This window comes from Heterocephalus glaber, unplaced genomic scaffold (genome assembly GCF_053883595.1).
Source record: "Heterocephalus glaber isolate CG9 unplaced genomic scaffold, H.glaber_assembly_v1.0 deba00000122, whole genome shotgun sequence".
Classification (NCBI taxonomy): Eukaryota; Metazoa; Chordata; class Mammalia; order Rodentia; family Bathyergidae; genus Heterocephalus; species Heterocephalus glaber.
The window spans coordinates 65,493,869-65,512,466 of record NW_028258138.1 but is presented as its reverse complement, the minus strand read 5'-3'; the positions used below and the strand labels follow the sequence as shown (position 1 = coordinate 65,512,466).

The 18,598-nt window shown below is 37.7% G+C and overlaps 1 pseudogene; it reads left to right on the top strand.

The window, feature by feature from the left end:
- The first annotated feature begins 13,480 nt into the window (after nt 1-13,480).
- Nucleotides 13,481-15,987, top strand: LOC101710475 (tax1-binding protein 1 homolog pseudogene; annotated as a pseudogene).
- Nucleotides 15,988-18,598: the final 2,611 nt, after the last annotated feature.

Here is an 18,598-nt window from a genome sequence, read left to right as displayed (position 1 = left end):
AATTTTCAGTACTTTCTCAGTCACCTAAAGGGAGAGTCTATAGAATGGCAGATCATACTTTCTACATCTGGCCCAGGTTTTAAATTCATTCCACCCTTCACTTCATGAGAAATCTAACATCCTTACACCTTAAGAAGCTGTTGTAGATCCCAGAACATATCATGCCCTGCTCCTTTCCATACTTTTGCATATGCTCTTCCTCCAGACTGGGCATCCTTCCTTATTTCACTTAACAAAGCCTTGACTCAAGTTAGTTAAGGCATCATTTACTTTCAAAATGACTGGGTTCCCTCCCTTTATTTATGTGCTATGTCCATTTCTTTTGTTCACATGTCCAACAGAAGACACCTTATGTTGTGATTACCCCTTTGAGTCTTTTTATAAGTTCTTGCAGGGAGGCTAAGAAAAGAGCATTAGCATATAATGATCCGCTGATGTATGTTAAAGGAAGGAAAGTAGGAGAGAGGAGGGAAAGAGGGAGGGAGGAAGGGGGGGAGGGAGGAATAGAGAACAACCAGTCTGGAATCAGATCACAACACTAGTTAGCACTCTTTTGTTGCCAGTGTGAGATACTAACTCTAGTTTCAGCATAAAAAAGTGGGAATGGTATGGATCCATAACCATGGAGGAATGTCTCTAAGAGAATCCCAGAAAAGGAGACATCAGATGCCTAGAAGGTCTAAAATCAGGAACTAAAAAGACCTAAGGATATTTCTACTCCTTTTTCACTTGTTTACCTTTTTCTTCCTTCATGTTTTCAGCTTATCAGCTTTGTTCTTCTTTCTGACTGCAGAATATCTTTCTTTATTCCTGTTACAGCCATGCCTTTACATTTTAGAGTTCCAGCTACTTGTTGTGACTGTATCCTGATCTTCCTATTTCAAGTCCAGTTATCCAAAGAAATGTGTGATAGACCAAGGCAAGTCAGGAATCAACCACTATCCAGTTCTTCAAAATCAAGAAGGGAGAGGTATGGTGTAAATATGCAGTCTACTCCACATGCCAAGAGAGATGAGGGTATTCTCAGAAAAGGGAGAGTGGATCCAGAATGGAGCAGACACCCAAACATGATCAATTACAGGCTGCCAAAGCTGCCAAACAATGCTGGGAACTGTCAGATGCCAGGGATCTTTGGTCAATAAGCTTGGATTATAAAGAAATTTTTGGCAGTTTTATTTTAAGATAGCAAGAAAAATTGCTCTTTGTATCTTTTTTCTTGTATTATGGTAGCCTAGAGTAGACCAACCCTTAACATTCACTCTCTAACTTGGATTATGATGAAACAATGTGGAAAGTGAATACAAATGTGGGGAGGGGGTACATCTTGGAGAGAAATTTTGTAATTGATCTTTAGAAAATATGTGTTATATCCACTGATGAGTTACTCATCCTTTTTCCCTAATGGTCTACATTACAAAAGTCCTAACTAATTTTTAAGTATATTCAAAGTACATGGTATGCTAATCTGCCATAAAGAAGGATAAATTTGAGTCATTTATAGGATATTAGATGCACCCTAACCCTTAAGGTCATAATGTTAAGTGAAATAAATCAGGTACTCAAGCTTAAATATTGCATGGTTTCTCTTGTATGAGAAGTGCAAAATATAGATAAAGAACTAAATAAAAGGCAGATAATAGGAAATAGGGAGATAGATCTTTTGCAAAATGGAAAGGGACCAAGAGATGGAGGGAGGGTCTAGGACAGGGGCAGGGGATGAGAAAGAATTAAAATGAGTTATGTACATGTACCAACTCCTCTGGGGGAATGTAATATTTATGTATTATAAACATTTATTAACAAAAATAAAAATTGAAATAGAAAACATTTTTCAAAAGAATAATGAGCAACTGATTTTCTGGAGCATAGAGTATGAGAAGGAATAGCAGAATATGAAAATTCAAAGATAGTCTAAACAGCTAAGTTAAGAATCTTTAGTGTTTTTGAAAGAAATGAAGAAGTGTTGAAAATCGCTAATTGGGGAAATGGCCTGATGGGTATTATCTTTCAAGATTGCTATGGCAGTGGTATAAAGAATGAATTGGACTAGAAGATTATGTGTTACAAGACTGTTATACTTGGGAAACAAATGATTTTTAAAGCTTATACATTAGTCAGCTTTTCTATTGCTGGACAAAATATCTGACACCACAACTTAAGGAAGAGAAGTTTATTTGTGTTCATAGTTTCAGAGGTTTTAGTCCATGGTTAGCAGGCTCCAAGGCAGAAATAACCTGGAAGAAGGGTATGACAGAACAATGCTGCTCACTTTATAGTATCTTGGAAGCAGAGTACAGAGAGGAAGGGACCAGAAACCAGATATAGACCCAAATGTCATGGCCACATGACCTACTTCCCCCAACATGGAAGAAAAAGGAAAGAATATTGAAGTAGATTAGATGTAGAGGTGAGGAAGTTTGAATTAAAGATGATGTGTTAGCTTTAATGTTGCTAAGACACAATAGCCAACATCCACAAGTTAAAGGAAGACAAATTTAATTTACCTCATGGTTTCAGGGAATTCAGTACATAGAAAAGAGGCTGCAAGGCAGAAACTTCATGCCAGAGGTATAGGATCATAGCAGCACAGAAGTAGATAAGGGAATAACATCAGAGAGGAACTGGTCATGGGCCAGATATAGTAATCAGAGTCACACTTTCATGACCCACCCAGACACCTAGACACACTCAAAAGTATCCTCCACCAATTCCCTGAGCAGCTTTCAAGCCAATCAAGTTCACACAATTAAACTTAACCATCATTTTCCAACTTTTGTCAGTTTGACACTTAAACATAACTCCTTAAGCCATACCTAATCCTGAAATAAACACAAGGTCATAATTTCACCTAGTGTAATAAAACTGTCTTGCGTACATCTGTAAACACAATAACCATGTCCGAAATTGTTAATAGTCTTAGCATTTTTCTTTGTTTTCTTTTCTTTTATTTATTTTTTTTTAGTCTTAGCATTTTTCAAAAGTCCAACTCTAAGTCTCTTCTGAGACCCAAGTCAAACTCTTAACTGTGAAACTCCATAAAAATCAGAAATGAGGTAGCACCACTTCCAATGCAGAGGAGTAGGCTTCCAGGCCACCACAGCACTGTTCCCACCAGAGAGGAGGTGAGCCATTCAGGTGCCAAGAGTACCAGTCCCCCATTGAAATGAGAAGACACATAAAAGGTCTCAAAACCAGACTTCTAGATCACCCAAAGGGCAATGAGATGAAAGAATCTGAAACTCAACCTACTAGAAACCCTGAACTGACAATAAAAGAGGATCTGGAAAAAATGAAATCAGAAATAATTTCTCAGGTAACAGCAGAGATTGTGCCCATAGTGTGAGACATGATTAATACATCTAGTGAGGACACAGATTAAAAAATAGAGCAGCTGAGGAAACTTAATGGATTCCCAACATAGGAAACAAATGGAATCTATAAAACAGGTGCAAATAGATTTCCAGGAAATTAAAAACTCTACTGAAAGTTTACCCAGCAGAATGAGCCAATGTGAGGACAGAATTCCAGATATAGAAGATAAGATTGGAATTAGTGACCAGGAAAAGAAAAGTTCCTTTAAAATAGTAAGGGACCACAAGACATCAATCCAGCAGCTGCTACACAATGCAAAGAAGAATAACGTGACTGACTGGAGTCAATGAAGAAACAGGAGAGAGTGCAAATGACATAAAAACACTGTTCACAGAAGTGATGACAGAAAACTTGCCCAGCAGGGGAAAAGAACTTGACATACAGATAAGTGAGGCATATAGGAGTCCAACTAGCCTTCATCAAAAAAAATCTACACATAGGCATATAATTGTTAAGATTCCAGAAACACAACAGAAGAACAAAATTCCACAAGCAGTTAGAGAAAAGAAACAAATCACATCCAAAGGAAAACCCATCAGAATCACAGCAGACTTCTCGATGCAAACCCTCAAGGCAAGAAGAGCTTGGAGTGAGATATTTCAAGCCCTAAAGGAAAATGGCCTCCAACCCAGATTGATGTACCCTGAAAAACTATCTTTCAAAGTTGATGGAGAAATAAGATACTTTCATGACAAAGAGCAACTTAGGAAATTCATGAATACCAAGCCAGCACTCCAAAAAATTTTAGATAATATCCTAGGAAAAGACAACAAAGATCACAACCCCAGGAAGCCCAGCAGAGTGACTCTATGGGGCATGACAAGAAATTAAAATCAAAGGGGGAGAATCTAACAAAAAAAAAAGTCATGACAAAGGTAACTTAATATGTATCAGTTATAACCATCAATACTAATGGTCTCAATTCACTAATCAAAAGAAATACACTGGCAGAATGGCTCAAGAAGCAAGATCCAACAATATACTGCATACAAGAAACATACTTAATTCAAAAAGAAACTCATAGACTGAAACTTAAAGGGTGGAAAACAATACTCCATGAAACAGGAAGCTGAAAAAGAGCAGGAATAGCTGTATTCTTTGCAGATCAAATGGATTTCAAACCAACAAAGATTAAGAGAGACAAGGAAGGACACTACATCCTTGTAAAGGTAACAATGAAAGAGATGAAAATCATTAATATGTATGCACCAAACACTACTGTGCCCAACTATGTAAAGTAAATACTAATGGACATGAAAAATCAAATAACCGGTAGTACAATAGTGGTGGGGGACCTCAATACACCACTGTCACAAATAGATAGATCAACTAGACAAAAAATAAGCAACAAAATACTAGAACTCAATCACACTTTTGAACAAATGAACTTAACAGGTGTTCACAGAGTTTTCCACCCCACAAAATCAGAATACACATTCTTTTCAGCTGCACACAGGTCATTCTCCAAAATAGAGCACATACTCACTCATAGAACATATTTAAGTAAGTGCAAAGGAATTGAAATTATCCCCTGGATATTATCAGACCACAGTGTGATGAAATTGGGGATCAATAGCAAAAGAAAATGCAAGAATTTCAAAAACATATGGAAATGGAACAACATACTTCTGAATAATGGATGGGTCAGAGAGGAAATTAAAGAAGAAATCAGACAGTTCCTACAATTAAATGACAATGACAAAACAGCATATCAGAATCTATGGGACACAATGAAAGCAGTCTTAAGAGGGAAATTCATAGCAATGAATACTCATATTAGGAAAACAAAGTGAGCCCAATTAAGCAATCTGATGCTGAACCTCAAGCTTCTAGAAAAAGAAGAGCGGGACAACCCCAAAGCTCATACAAGTGGGGAAATTATAAAGATCAGAGCAGAAATCAATGCAATGGAGACTAAGAGAATGATACAAAAAATCAATGAAGCCAAGAGTTGATTCTTCAAAAGAATCAACAAAACTGACAAACCCTTAGCCAAACGTATCAGAAAAAGGAAAGAAAAGGCCCAAATCCATGCAATAGGAATGAAAAGGGTGAAATTACAACAGACCCAGCAGAAATTCAGAGGATCATCAATACTTACTTCAAGAACCTATACACCAATAAGATGGAAAACACAGAACAAATGAGCAGATTCCTAGATACATATGAATTAACAAAGTTAAAAGAAGAAGACCTAAAAATACTAAACAACCCAATATCAATCAATGAACTTGAAAACATAATTCAAAACTTACCAACAAAGAAAAGCCCAGGTCCTGTTGGCTTCACTGCTAAATTCTACAAGACATTTAGAGAGGAACTACTGCCACTACTGTTTAAACTCTTCAATGAAATTAAAAGGGAAGCAATACTCCCAAATTCATTCCTGGAAGCAAGCATCACCTTGATCCCCAAAGCAGAGAAAGACCCAACTGAAAAAGAAAACTATAGGCCAATCTCACTAATGAACATAGATGCAAAAATCCTGAATAAGATACTGGCAAATAGAATGCAGAAGATCATCAAGAAGATCATACACCCTGATCAAGTGAGATTCATCCCCCAGATGCAGGGATGGTTCAACATATGCCAATCAATCAATGTAATACACTATATCAACAGAGTCAAGGACAAAAACCATATGATCATCTCAATAGATGCAGAAAAAGCATTTGACAAAATCCAACATGCATTTATGATAAAAACCCTACCAAAAATTGGAATATACAGTCTCTGTGTCAATCTGATAAAAGCCATCTGTGAATAAACAACAGCCAATATCATACTAAATGGTCAAAAACTGAAATCGTTCACACTAAAATCAGGAACAAGACAAGGATGTCCACTATCACCACTCCTGTACAGTAGTTTTGGAAACATTAGCCATAGCATTCAGACAAGTAAAAGAAATAAAAGGAATAATGATAGGAAATGAAGAACTCAAATTGCTATTATTTGCAAATGACATGATATACTATATAGAAGACCCCAAGAACTCCACCAAAAGTCTTCTAGACTTAATAACCAAATTCAGGAAAGTAGCTGGATACAAGGTCAACACACAAATATCAGTAGCTTTCCTCTACACAAACAACAGACTCACTGAGAGAGAAATAGGGCAAATAATTCCTCTCACAATAGCATCTAAAAAATTTAAATACCTAGGAATCAACCTAACAATAGAAATCAAGACCTCTTCTCTGAAAACTATAACAGTCTGAAAAGAGAGAATGAAGATGATATAAGAAATGGAAAGACATCCCCTGTTCCTGGGTAGGAAGGATCAACATAGTGAAAATGGCCATACTTCTAAAACTGCTGTATAGATTCAATGCAATCCCAATTGAAATTCCAGCAACATACTTCATGGATCTTGAGAAAACAATCCAAACATTCATTTGGAACAAGAAAAGACTCAGAGTAGCAAAAGCAATGGGCCAGGGATTTAGCTCAGTGGTTCTGGTACCTCCCTTGCAAGCACAAGGTCCCATGTTCAATCCCCGATGCCAAAAAAAAAAAAAAAAAAAAAAAAAAGCAATTCTAGGTAACAGAGATATGGCAGGGGGAATTACAACCCCCAACTTGAAACTGTATTACATAGCTACTGTGATAAAAATTACATGCTATTGGCAAAGAAACAGACCTGAGGACCAGTGGAACCGACTAGAAGATGCAGAAACAATTCCAGACACACTCAGCCACCTCATCTTTGACAAAGGAGCCAGCCATCCTTGCTGGAGGAAAGATAGCCTTGTTAATAAATGGTGCTGGAAAAATTTGGTTTCAACTTGCCAAAGATTAAAACTAGACCTATATCTCTCACCATGAACTAAATTACAAACCAAATGAATTAAAGATCTAAATATTGAAACAGAAACACTGAACCAGCTGGAACAGAGGTTAGGTAGAACTCTTGAAGACACTGGTGTAGGAAAAGATTTTATGAACAAAGCCTCAGTTCCCCGTGAGCTACCACAAGCAATCAACAAGCTGGATCTCTTCTTACTAAAAAGCTTCTGCACAACAAGAGAAATCACCAACAGAGTGAAGAGACAATCCACAAGGTGGGAAACAATTTTCACCTGCTGTTCCTCAGACAAAAATCTAATTTCTAGAATCTATAAAGAACTCAAAAAAAATCAGACCTCCCAAATTCAAAGACTCAACCCAAAAATGGGCATCTGAAATGAACAGACATTTCTCAGACAAAGAAGTAGAAATGGCAAATAAATGAGAAAATGTTCAACATCACTGGTCATTTGAGAGATGCAAATGAGAACAAGGCTGAGATTCCACCTCTCTCCAGAAAGAATGGCTGCTGTCATGAAATCAACCAATAACAAATGCTGGCAGGGCTGTGGGAAAGAGGAACCCTGCTCCACTGGTGGCAGTGTCCACTGGTGCAACCACTGTGGAAATCAGTATGGAGATACCTCAAAGAACTAGGACTGGAAGTCCCATTTGACCCAGCTATTCCCCTGCTGGGCATTTTCCCCAAAGAATTAAAACAATCATACCACAGTGATATATGTGCACACATGTTCATAGCAGTACAATTTGTAATAGCTAAAACTTGGTAACAGCCCAAATGCCCATCAACTGGAGACTGGATAAAGAAAATGCAGGGGTTTTTTATAAAATGGAGTACTACTCAGCCATAAAAAATGAGAAATTAGAGACATTTATAGTTAAATGGATGCACATTGAGGAGATACTCTTAAGTGAAATAAATAAGACACACGTGTAAATGGCAAATTGTTTCTCTAGTATGAGAAACTGAAAGTGTAAATAAGGACTAAAAGTTATACTAGATAATGTAAAATAGGAAGAAAATGGGCAAAGGAGAAGGGGAAGTGGGAGGAGTAGTGGAAATGAAAGAAGGGAATGGAATTAATGTGAGAAAATGAAAAAAAGGAAACAAAGTCTTTGTAAATAGGGAGGGACGGAGGGGTTAAAGAGAGGGCAGGGGAAAGGCAAAAAAGAGAGCTTATGTAAAGGTGCAAATTTCCAATGATGACTGTCATTATATTGCATTTCTAAAATGTACCAATAAATTTAAATTTTTTTAAAAAATCGGAAATGAGTTACATAATCCCCAAATACAATGGCACAGGACAATCTTTTCCATTCCAAAAGTGAGGAATATAGGGATTAAAAAAAAAAAAAACAAAGAACCAAAGCAAAACTGAAACACTGTAGGGCAAACATTAAGATCTGTAGCTCCATTCCACAGTCTGGCCACATACTGTAAAATTTGAGTAACAAAGTGAATCAGGAGATTAGGGTGTAGCCAGCTGGCTGGGCAAGTGGGTGTGATCTAACAGTCGTGGAGATCCAGGAGACGTACTTCCAATCCTTGCACCTGAAACTGATCAGAACATGTTATTTTAAATTCTTTCCAGGAGAATTTAAGCAGATTTTTGGTAGAATGTCCTAGATCTGATGTCAGTATGAGGAGTGGGAGAAACAAAAGATGACTACTATTAAGCTCTAGGCCACTTTGTTCTCTCTTTCACAGTAGTACTCTCTAACTCTGTAGAGTATATTTCTTTTCCTACTTTTAACTGACCCACAATCACTCTGCAAAACATGTTTCTTTTTCTATCTTTAATAATGTAAAACTTTGCTAACTTTTGAGCTTTTTTTGTCCAATTCTTTGATCATGAATATCCAGAGAGAGCCCCAGAACCCCAAAACCCAGCAACACAAGGGCTTGTGCAGCTCCACTCCTATGACCTGGCTAGTGCAACCCAAACAGCCTCTCTCTTCAGCTGACTCTCCCATTGGGTGGCAGCTTTTCTTGGCAGATGTTCTGTTTCTGGCATCTCCAACTTCCTGGGATCTTCTTTGTACCTTTGGCTTCATTCCCACAGCTTCACATATTGCCCTCTCAAGGGCTTCTAACCTGTCCTCTCAGGCTATCCTTTTAGATGTGGGTGGGAGCTTCCCTGAAACCACTAGTTTTGCAGTCTGCATGCCAGTAAAACCAGCATCATATGGAATATACCGAAGTCTAATGTCAGTGGAAAGAATAGTCAGGACCCCTTGGATCATTTGTTGCTGCAGTGGCGTCTAAATACCTGATGGCTGAGCACAGTAAAATGAACCCTAGAGAGCCAATTAATTAAATAACTTTTCTTGTGAAGCTCTTCTGAAATGAAAGGCTTCTACTTTTACACCTTGGAGCCTGTGACTGGTGGAGGCTTGCTGATTACTGTGATGCCCTGAAGACTTCTTTCCTATTCTGATGCAAAGTACTTGACTTCTTCTTAATGTTTATCTTTACAGGAATCACACTCTTCTTTGCCTGAACTTTATAGACATTTCTTTTCTGACCAAGTTTCACATCATTCAACTCTGCTTTTTGCTCTTGATCCTCACAGTAAATATGGCTGAAAGTAGACTATAATACCTTGCCACTGCCTGAATGTTGGGCTTCCTTGAAATTCACTCCACTAGATTAACTAGTCAGCTGCCCTTAATCTCAGTCTCCCACAAAGTCTCAGGACATGAACAAAATGTAGACAAATTTTCTGCCAAAGCATAACACACATGGCTAGCACAAAAGCAAATAAGTCTTTGTTCCCAACTGAAACCTCTTGAGCCTGGTCTTTACTGTCTACATTCCTACTGGAATCTTGTCTTCTAAGCCCTGACCAGAGTCATCCAACAGGATCCGCTTACAGCATTCTAGGTCTTCTCTAGATCACATCTCCAAACCTTCCCAAACTCCTCCTACAAACCAATAGGCTTCTAAACTATATGATTCAGTACAGTCACAGTAATGACCTCATTCCTCTGATAACAATTTCCTGAATCAGTCATATTCCTGTTGCTCAGACACAATATCCAGCACCCACAATTTAAAAGAGAAGAGGTTTAATTAACCTCTTGATTTCAGGGAATTTAGTCCATGGTGAGCTGGCTGTCAGGAATAGACATCATTATCAGAAGGGCATGGTGGAGTGAAGCTGCTCAGATCATGCTGGCTAGGAAGCAAAACAGGGGAATAGTGTCAGAGAGGAAGGGGCCAGGGACTAGATATGGCACTCAAGGTCATGCCTCCCTGATTCACTCAGACAACTTAAAGCTATGCTCCCCCAATCCCCTAGATAACTCTAAAGTCAATCAAGTTACCATAATTGAGCTTACCTATCACAGAGGATAGATAGATTTCAAGCTTGATGACTACAAAAAAATTGTTGCCATTAGCAGAAATGGGGAAGAAAATGAAAGTTAAATAAAAATCTAGTCTTGTGCCGGGATTTAGCTCAGTGGTTCTGCTGCCTGCCTCACAAGCACAAGGACCCAAGTTTGATCCCAGGTACCACAAAAAAAAAAGCTAGTCTTACCATATAGGAGGTGGGGAGGAGATGATATGTCTAGTTTTAAACAACTTACATCTGCAATTGCTGTGGGATAGACACTCAGATAGACTTAGGGTACATTCCTCTATTTTTTGAGAGTCTACTACCATCAAGTATTTGATATGTTTAACTCACTGGACCATCATAAAAATGCTAGGTGAAAGCATTTTCTTCATTTTACAGATGAAGTCTTTGAGACTTTAAGATGAAGTAAATTGCCTAAGATCATACAGTTCATTAAGCATCAGAAAGAGAATTTGAATCTAGGTCTGTTGGCCTTCAAACATGTACTCCTCTGTTGTCCTATAGCAGGCACCTATGAGGCCAGACCAGAGCTCAAAATTGCCATTCTTGTCAATGCCAAAAAGTTTAGAGCTTCTCTGCAATTTCTCTGCAAATTTTTTTTGTGTATGTTTGTTTTGTCAACACATGAAGTTTATAAATTCTTTAAAGCTAGAGACAGCATTATAAATTTCTCCCATCCTCTTCTGCAAGACCTTGTGTAGCTCTAGATGCAGAGGAGGCATCACTGAATATATAGATTGATTGATGATCTTGTCCCTGGTGATAATTGCATAGCATGTTCATGCTGAGGTTGTAATCCTCACAAATCATTTATTTAGAGGCCTCCTTTTCCTTGGGTATGGTGACAGGCATAATATAGGAGAAGATGGAACATGCACAAATAGTAGCAAAACAACCAGTTTTATTCTCCAAACTTACCATCTCCTTATCTCAGAGCCTTTGTTCTGTTCCATGTTGCAGTTTCAAAGGGGAATACTGAAGAGTACTGCTTGCTACAGTTTCCAGAATTCAGGCCTCCCTTATACTCTGTAGCTAGTGTTCCTGCCATAGGTATGATTTCCTATACGCACTTCATTAAATAGCCCAGCCATGACGGAGCTGTATTATGACACTCAGCCAAGTCAAGTCTGCTGATGTCATGCCTTTGTCGAGAAGCAGCTGATTACTACTGCTTGAGACAAGAAATTAGATAAGTGATTTGAAGAGATCATCAGAAGCACATGAGAATTACTGATGCTTTATGTACTTTTCCAGACAAAAGCAATTCAAAATTTTTAGCTGGACCAGTTTTTTCCCTGTGAGTTTCTAAAAAACATAATGCTACTATTAGTAATAGCTACCATTTAATTTTTTATCTACTATTTTGAGAGTTTGAAAAGTACTTTAAATATGTTGGCTTATTTAAAACTTAAACCAGTTTCCTCTAGCTGACCATACATCCATAAAGTGAAATACAGAGGAATTCAAAGGAGATAGAGACAACCCTTACAGTCTAGAGATGAAGCTGTTCAAAAGCTCTCAGATAATCCACAAATCTTGGACAAGCTTTTTATTTTATTGGGATCCAAAGTCCCCTGTGGATAACATTCTATATAATATTTAGGACTGTATCTGACCTATTATTCTATCCCCACTACCTGAAATACAGTAGGTACTCAAAAATATACGTAGAATAAGTACATGAATAATTAGATGAAAAATTATATGTAAGGTCTTACTCATACACAGAAAACAGGAATGGTAGCTTAAGCTATTTCTATTGATCACTTATCCATTACTTGGAAAAAATACTCAACACCTATAACTTAGAGAAGGAAAGGGCTAAGGACAGTCTCAAAGATCGTGTGCCTATGCCCCATCTAGACACTGACACACCCAGAAGCTGTGCTTTACTAATCTCTTAAGGGAATCTTTCAAACCAATCAAGTCAATAATCAAGATTTACCATCACAATATTGACCTGCAAAATAAAGAGAAATGCTTGTTGCCCAAGTATAGCATGCTATACATCCTTCCTGTCACCTGTATCCCACCATTAGAAAGAGTCTATTTTTAAGTATCAAAATATCTCTCTTATTAGCAAAGACATAATAAGCTCTTGACAATCATTTAGAAACTAAAAAGACTTTAGTTATCAAATCCCTTTCTGCTCAGACTGCTAGCTGAGGCATGACTAGTAACAGAGAGTTTACAGCAAGTGTAGAGATGGGCCTATGATTCTAAGGTTAGAAAGAGAAGAACAGACAGATGCTCCACCTACATTGATATATTGTTATTCACTGAAGTCGAACCTTAATCTATAGGTCAGGTCCTGGGAGAATCTAAAAGTGCAGAGGCCATGAGTTGGCCCTCCAGAGGTATAGCTGAAATCATAACCCTGCACTACTTTACTCCTGGGGGGCAAATAAGGTTGATCCAAGAAGAGCTACCCAGAGCCACTGTCACAGTAGGAGAGATCAGCCACTGAGAGGTCACCCCAGAGAGAATGGCTGGGATCATTTTATATCAGAGTTATCAATCCTCTTCTTAACCAAGTAAACTAGAGAAAATAAGATAATTTATCAACTGCAATCTTCCTCCCCCAAAATGATAATAACAATTAACTGTGGAAAAAAGTAGTGAGACAAGGAAAAGAAGATACTGTTTATGATAGTTTCTTTGTAATTCCAATCATGTTCCCAGTATATTCAATGAATAACAAGAAGTAGGCAGAAGCTACAAACATATGAGATGGAGACTGTTAACTATTCAGTAAATGTCTTTTCTTCTTGACATTGACCCATAGACTGACCAAATTTCTTAGCCTCTGTTGCATTAGTCCTCAAGAATAGAATGTGAGGGCTCGGAAGGGAGGTGTAGCTGGTTGGTAGAGGGAGGCAGAGGTGGAGGCAGAGGGGATGGCAGTGGCGGTGGCGGAAGAGGTTCGGCGGCTGATGGCGACTCAGGGTTGGAAATCTGTCTAACATTCCTTCTAGGCCCGGAAGTCCTTCACTGGATTCATAATGACATCCTTTCAAGAAGTCCCACTTCAGACTTCCAATTTTGCCCATGTCATCTTTCAAAATGTGGCCAAGAGTTATCTTCCTAATGCACACCTGGAATGTCGTTATACTTTAACTCCGTATATCCATCCGCATGCAAAAGACTGGGTTGGTATATTCAAGGTTGGTTGGAGTACGGCTCGTGATTGTTACACATTTTTATGGTCCCCTATGCCTGAACATTATGTAGAAGGATCAACAGTCAAATGTGTATTAGCATTTGAAGGATATTACCTTCCAAATGATGACGGAGAATTTTATCAGTTCTGTTATGTTACACATAAGGGTGAAATTCGTGGAGCAAGTACACCTTTCCAGTTTCGAGCTTCTTCTCCAGTTGAAGAGTTGCTTACTATGGAAGATGAGGTAAGTTCTGACATGTTGGTGGGGACCACAAAAGCTGGCCTTCTTGAGTTGAAAATTGAGAAAATTATGAAAGAAAAAGAAGAATTGTTAAAGGTAATTTCTGTTCTGGAAAAAGAAACAGCACAACTTCGAGAACTAGTTTGGAGAATGGAGAGAGAACTCAACCATTAGAAAGAAAGATGTGAACACCTGGAAACAGAGCAAAAGGATCTCATTGAAGTATCACAAAATTTAAAAATGGAAAATGAAGAGTTTAAGAAGCGATACAGTGATGCTACATCTAAAGCTCTCCAGCTTGAGGAAGATATTGTGCCAGTGACTCATAAAGCAATTGAAAAAAAAACTGAATTAGACAGTGTAAAGGACAAACTCAGAAAGGCAGAATATGAAAGAGAACAACTTGAGTGTCAGTTGAAGATCGAAAAGGATGAGAAGGAACTTTATAAGGTACATTTGAAGAATACAGAAATAGAAAATACTAAACTTGTGTCAGAGGTCCAGACTTTAAAGAATTTAGATGGAAACAAAGAAAGCACAATTTTTCATTTCAAAGAAGAGATTGGCAGACTTCAGTTGTGCTTGGCCGAGAAGGAAAACATGCAAAGGGCTTTCCTGCTTACAACCTCAAGTAAAGAAGATACATTCTTGTTAAAAGAGCAACTTCGTAAAGCAGAGGAACAAGTTCAGGCAACTCGACAAGAAGTTGTCTTTCTGGCTAAAGAACTTAGTGATGCTGTGAATTTGCGAGATGAAACAATGGCAGATTTACATACTGCGCAAACGAGAAAGTGAAAAGGCAGTTAGCTGATGCACTGGCAGAACTTAAACTAACTGCTGTGAAAAAAGATCAGGAAAAGGCTGACACACTGGAACATGAACTTAGAAGAGAAATTGAAGATCTGACTCTCTGTCTTCAGATGGCTGCAGATCATTATAAAGAAAAATTTAGAGAATGCCAGAGGCTCCAAAAACAAATAAACAAACTTACAGAACAATCAGCCAATAATAATAGTGTCTGCACAAAGAAAATTGGGGATCAACAGAAAGTGAATGATGCTTCAGTAAACACAGAATCATCTGCTTCTGCCTCTGCTATAGATATAAAGCCATCAGTACCTTCTGCAGCAGAGACAAATTTTGACATGCTAACAAAGAGTCAAGTCTGTGATATGACCAAAGAAATTGCAGACAAAACTGAAAAATATAATAAATGCAAACAACTCTTACAGGATGAGAAAACTAAATGCAGTAAATATGCTGATGAAATTGCAAAAGTGGAGCTGAAATGGAAAGAAATTTCTGAAAATGTAAAACTCAAATTAGCTGAAATAGAGGACAATTATAAACTTCAGTTGGCAGAGAAAGACAAAGAAATAAGTATTCTGACTTCACAGTTGGAAAACCTCTCCACGGATAAGGAACTTAAAAGGGGTGTAGAAAACCAAACAGAAAGGAAAATGGAAGGTCATAAGCTTCAGCAGGTCTCACAGGATCTCAGTGCATGCTCAGAGCAAAATGGGTGCATTCTTGTTCTGTCAAGTGCACAGCCAGCTCTACAGTATGGTAACCCTTACACAACACAGGAAACAAAAGATGGAGCAGATGCTGCCTTTTACCTAGATGAAATCCAAAGGCCACCTGTGAGAGTCCCCTCTTGGGAAGACAATGTTGTCTGCAGCCAGCCTGCTCGAAACCTTAGTCAGCTTGATGGTTTAGAGGACCCTGATGATAGCAAAGAAGATGAAAATGTGCCCACTGCCCCTGATCCACCAAGCCAGCACTTAAGTGGGCATGGAGCAGGCTTTTGCTTTGACTCCAGCTTTGATGCTCACAAGAAGTGTCCCTTGTGTGAATTAATGTTCCTTCCCAACTATGATCAGAGCAAATTTGAAGAACATGTGGAGAGTCACTGGAGGGTATGCCCAATGTGCAGTGAGCAGTTCCCTCCTGACTATGACCAGCAGGGGTTGGAAAGGCATATTCAGACCCATTTTGATCAGAACATTCTAAACTTTGACTAGTTATTCTTTACTAAGAGTTAATACATGTTAGCAGTTTAAAAATATCACCTCAAATAGACCACTAAGGCATAAGTTGTCTTGCACCACTACAGCACTTTTCTGACTAAGCGCTATTTTGGTGTTACTAGGGTCACGATCAGTCTTTGGCTTATCAATAACTATAATTTTAGCATCTGTTAATCTTACTTGCTTTAAGAAAAGTTCTTGCATGTTTATATCTTTATTTATTCCCTGGTTTGCAAAATTGTGTGAATAAAGGATAGAGGAGTTATTTTAATGTTACTACACTGAAAAAAAATGTAATAGTGTGCTAGATTACTTAGCAGAGTAATTACAAGTTTGTGTTGACCTTGTTGATTGAGCCTGACTACTAAATATTCTGTAATAAAAAGCATTGATCATCAAAAAAAAGAGAATATAATGTGAATGGAAGGGCTACAGCACTCCAAGAGGCAGATGTGCTTCATCAATCCTGTTTTCCATCTGTATTTAGCAATGAAATGATGAAGGAATACACCATAGAGGCAGTGGGATGCCATCCTAGAGGATATCAAAGGTGTGATATACAAGAAGTCCATGTTCTTCAATCACCACAGATAGAAAATAATTTGCTAATAAGGCATACCAATCTTGTTCTGTTGCGTGAGCAAGAAATATTCTTTCATTGTGTAGTGTTACTGTGAAATTTGCATGTATTTGTTACAACAGACTGGCTTACCTTATTAATATGTTTCCCCAAAAATATATTCCACAGACTTACAACAAATAACTAAGCAAGTTCAACAAGATTCCTAAATGAGGAAGCCTCAGCCCCTACAGTTGCATTTTATAACATCATACATGCTATCAAAGAGTCATCATCAACAAGAAACATTTTCTCATGTCATATCGCCCCTTTCCAAGAACGATTTGGAGACATTGCTTATGTCATCAGGGTTCTGGGAGTAATGGCAATGAAGAAAATATTCAAAGTCAAATAAAAATAAAAAGGGGGAGAGGGAGGTGATTAAATTTATCAAAGCATATGCCCATGGATGATCTGAAAAACTGAGTTTCCAAGTCTACAAACCTTGGAATCATGCCCAAGAGATTGAATAGAGAAAAAAACACAAATAAGTTCAGCATAACGATGCTAAGTGTACAATCCTTTGATCATATGGTGATCATAGAGAAAAAGAGGGCAGAGGACATTAAATCAGGAAAATTCATTGCTAGCTGTCCCTTAATGTAATTTAGGTAGGGTTTTCAAATTTCTTTAAATATTTCATATGATCATATTCTACCAGTAAATTCTGAAAAGTAATTTACCCTAGGGTTTTGGAACATAGAATAAAGGGCATAAAATCATAACAAAATTCTTATGATATCATCTAAGAGGTTGTTCCCAATTTGAAATTCTCAGTGTCATAATAAATCCTGAAAACTATGAATGGAGCTGAAAACTGATGAGTTATTTTCAGAATTCAAAAAAGCCCTAATAGAGTCCATACATTTATATGAGATTGGGTAATATATAAATGAAATGTACTCTTTGATTAGATTAGAACTATATTGTCTAGTGTGACAATAATGCAAGTTCCTTTGTGCTGGTCAGTAAATCTGATCAAGCATTTTTAGATATCTTAAAATATCTTAGAAAAGAATTAATATTATTTAATAAAGTTAGATCAAATCTTTTAAAATATGGGATGATTATTAGAAGAATACTAACAAAAGGGTTTCTGTTAATAAAAAATTAACCAGAGTCAAAATTAAGGATAGGCCTAGGGCCAGAGATATAGCTCACTGGCACCACGCCTGCCTTGCAAGCCCAAGGTCCTGAGTTCAATCCCAAGTATCAAAAAAAAAAAAAAAAAAAAAAATTAAGGATAGGACTGTGTCATTCATCAACTGCTTTAAATTCAAATATATAAAAATGTTTTCAACACAGATTTCTCTGACTAATTCATTGGATTCCTTTCTGAAATGAAAGAAGTAGCTCCCCTTTTATATGGGTTTTCTAAGAAGATTGGTAGGAAGGCTTATGCAAAGTGTATAGTGGGGGAAATGGGGAAAGAGAAAGGATGGTAGGAGAAAGACAATGTGTGTGTCCTCATGTAATAATAGGAGACAAGAAGCCCACTCAAATGATAACACTAAGTCCTGATATTCTAGGCTGACTGCAGCAGAGGTTGTGGTTTGCCTTCATGAGATGGTGATGGTTGTAGAGGTTATAGGTTAGAGTTTCACTGTTCCTACACATACACAGGAGCCAAATTTCAGGTCAGAGATTTTACTTTTTTTCTTCACTTTGCACTACTTCCTGTTTCAACCTCTTCTTACATCTTGCCACCAGCTTTTAAAATGCAATTCCCCCATCATGCTTGACCTGAACCTTAACCTGTCTGTTGGGACACTATCCCCACATCAAGACCAGCATAGGCCCCATTGATGTCATTAAGCTGCATTGTACGATGTTTGCTTCAAGTAATTTTACTTTTCTCCAAATGCCTGTTTCATTTAGAATTTGTGCCCCATCATTAAACATTTAATTATAAAATGGTTTTAACTGATTTTCATTAATTTGTGTATGTTAATTTTATCTTCCTAATCAGATTATAAATTTGAGGGCTAGTATCATAGTTTA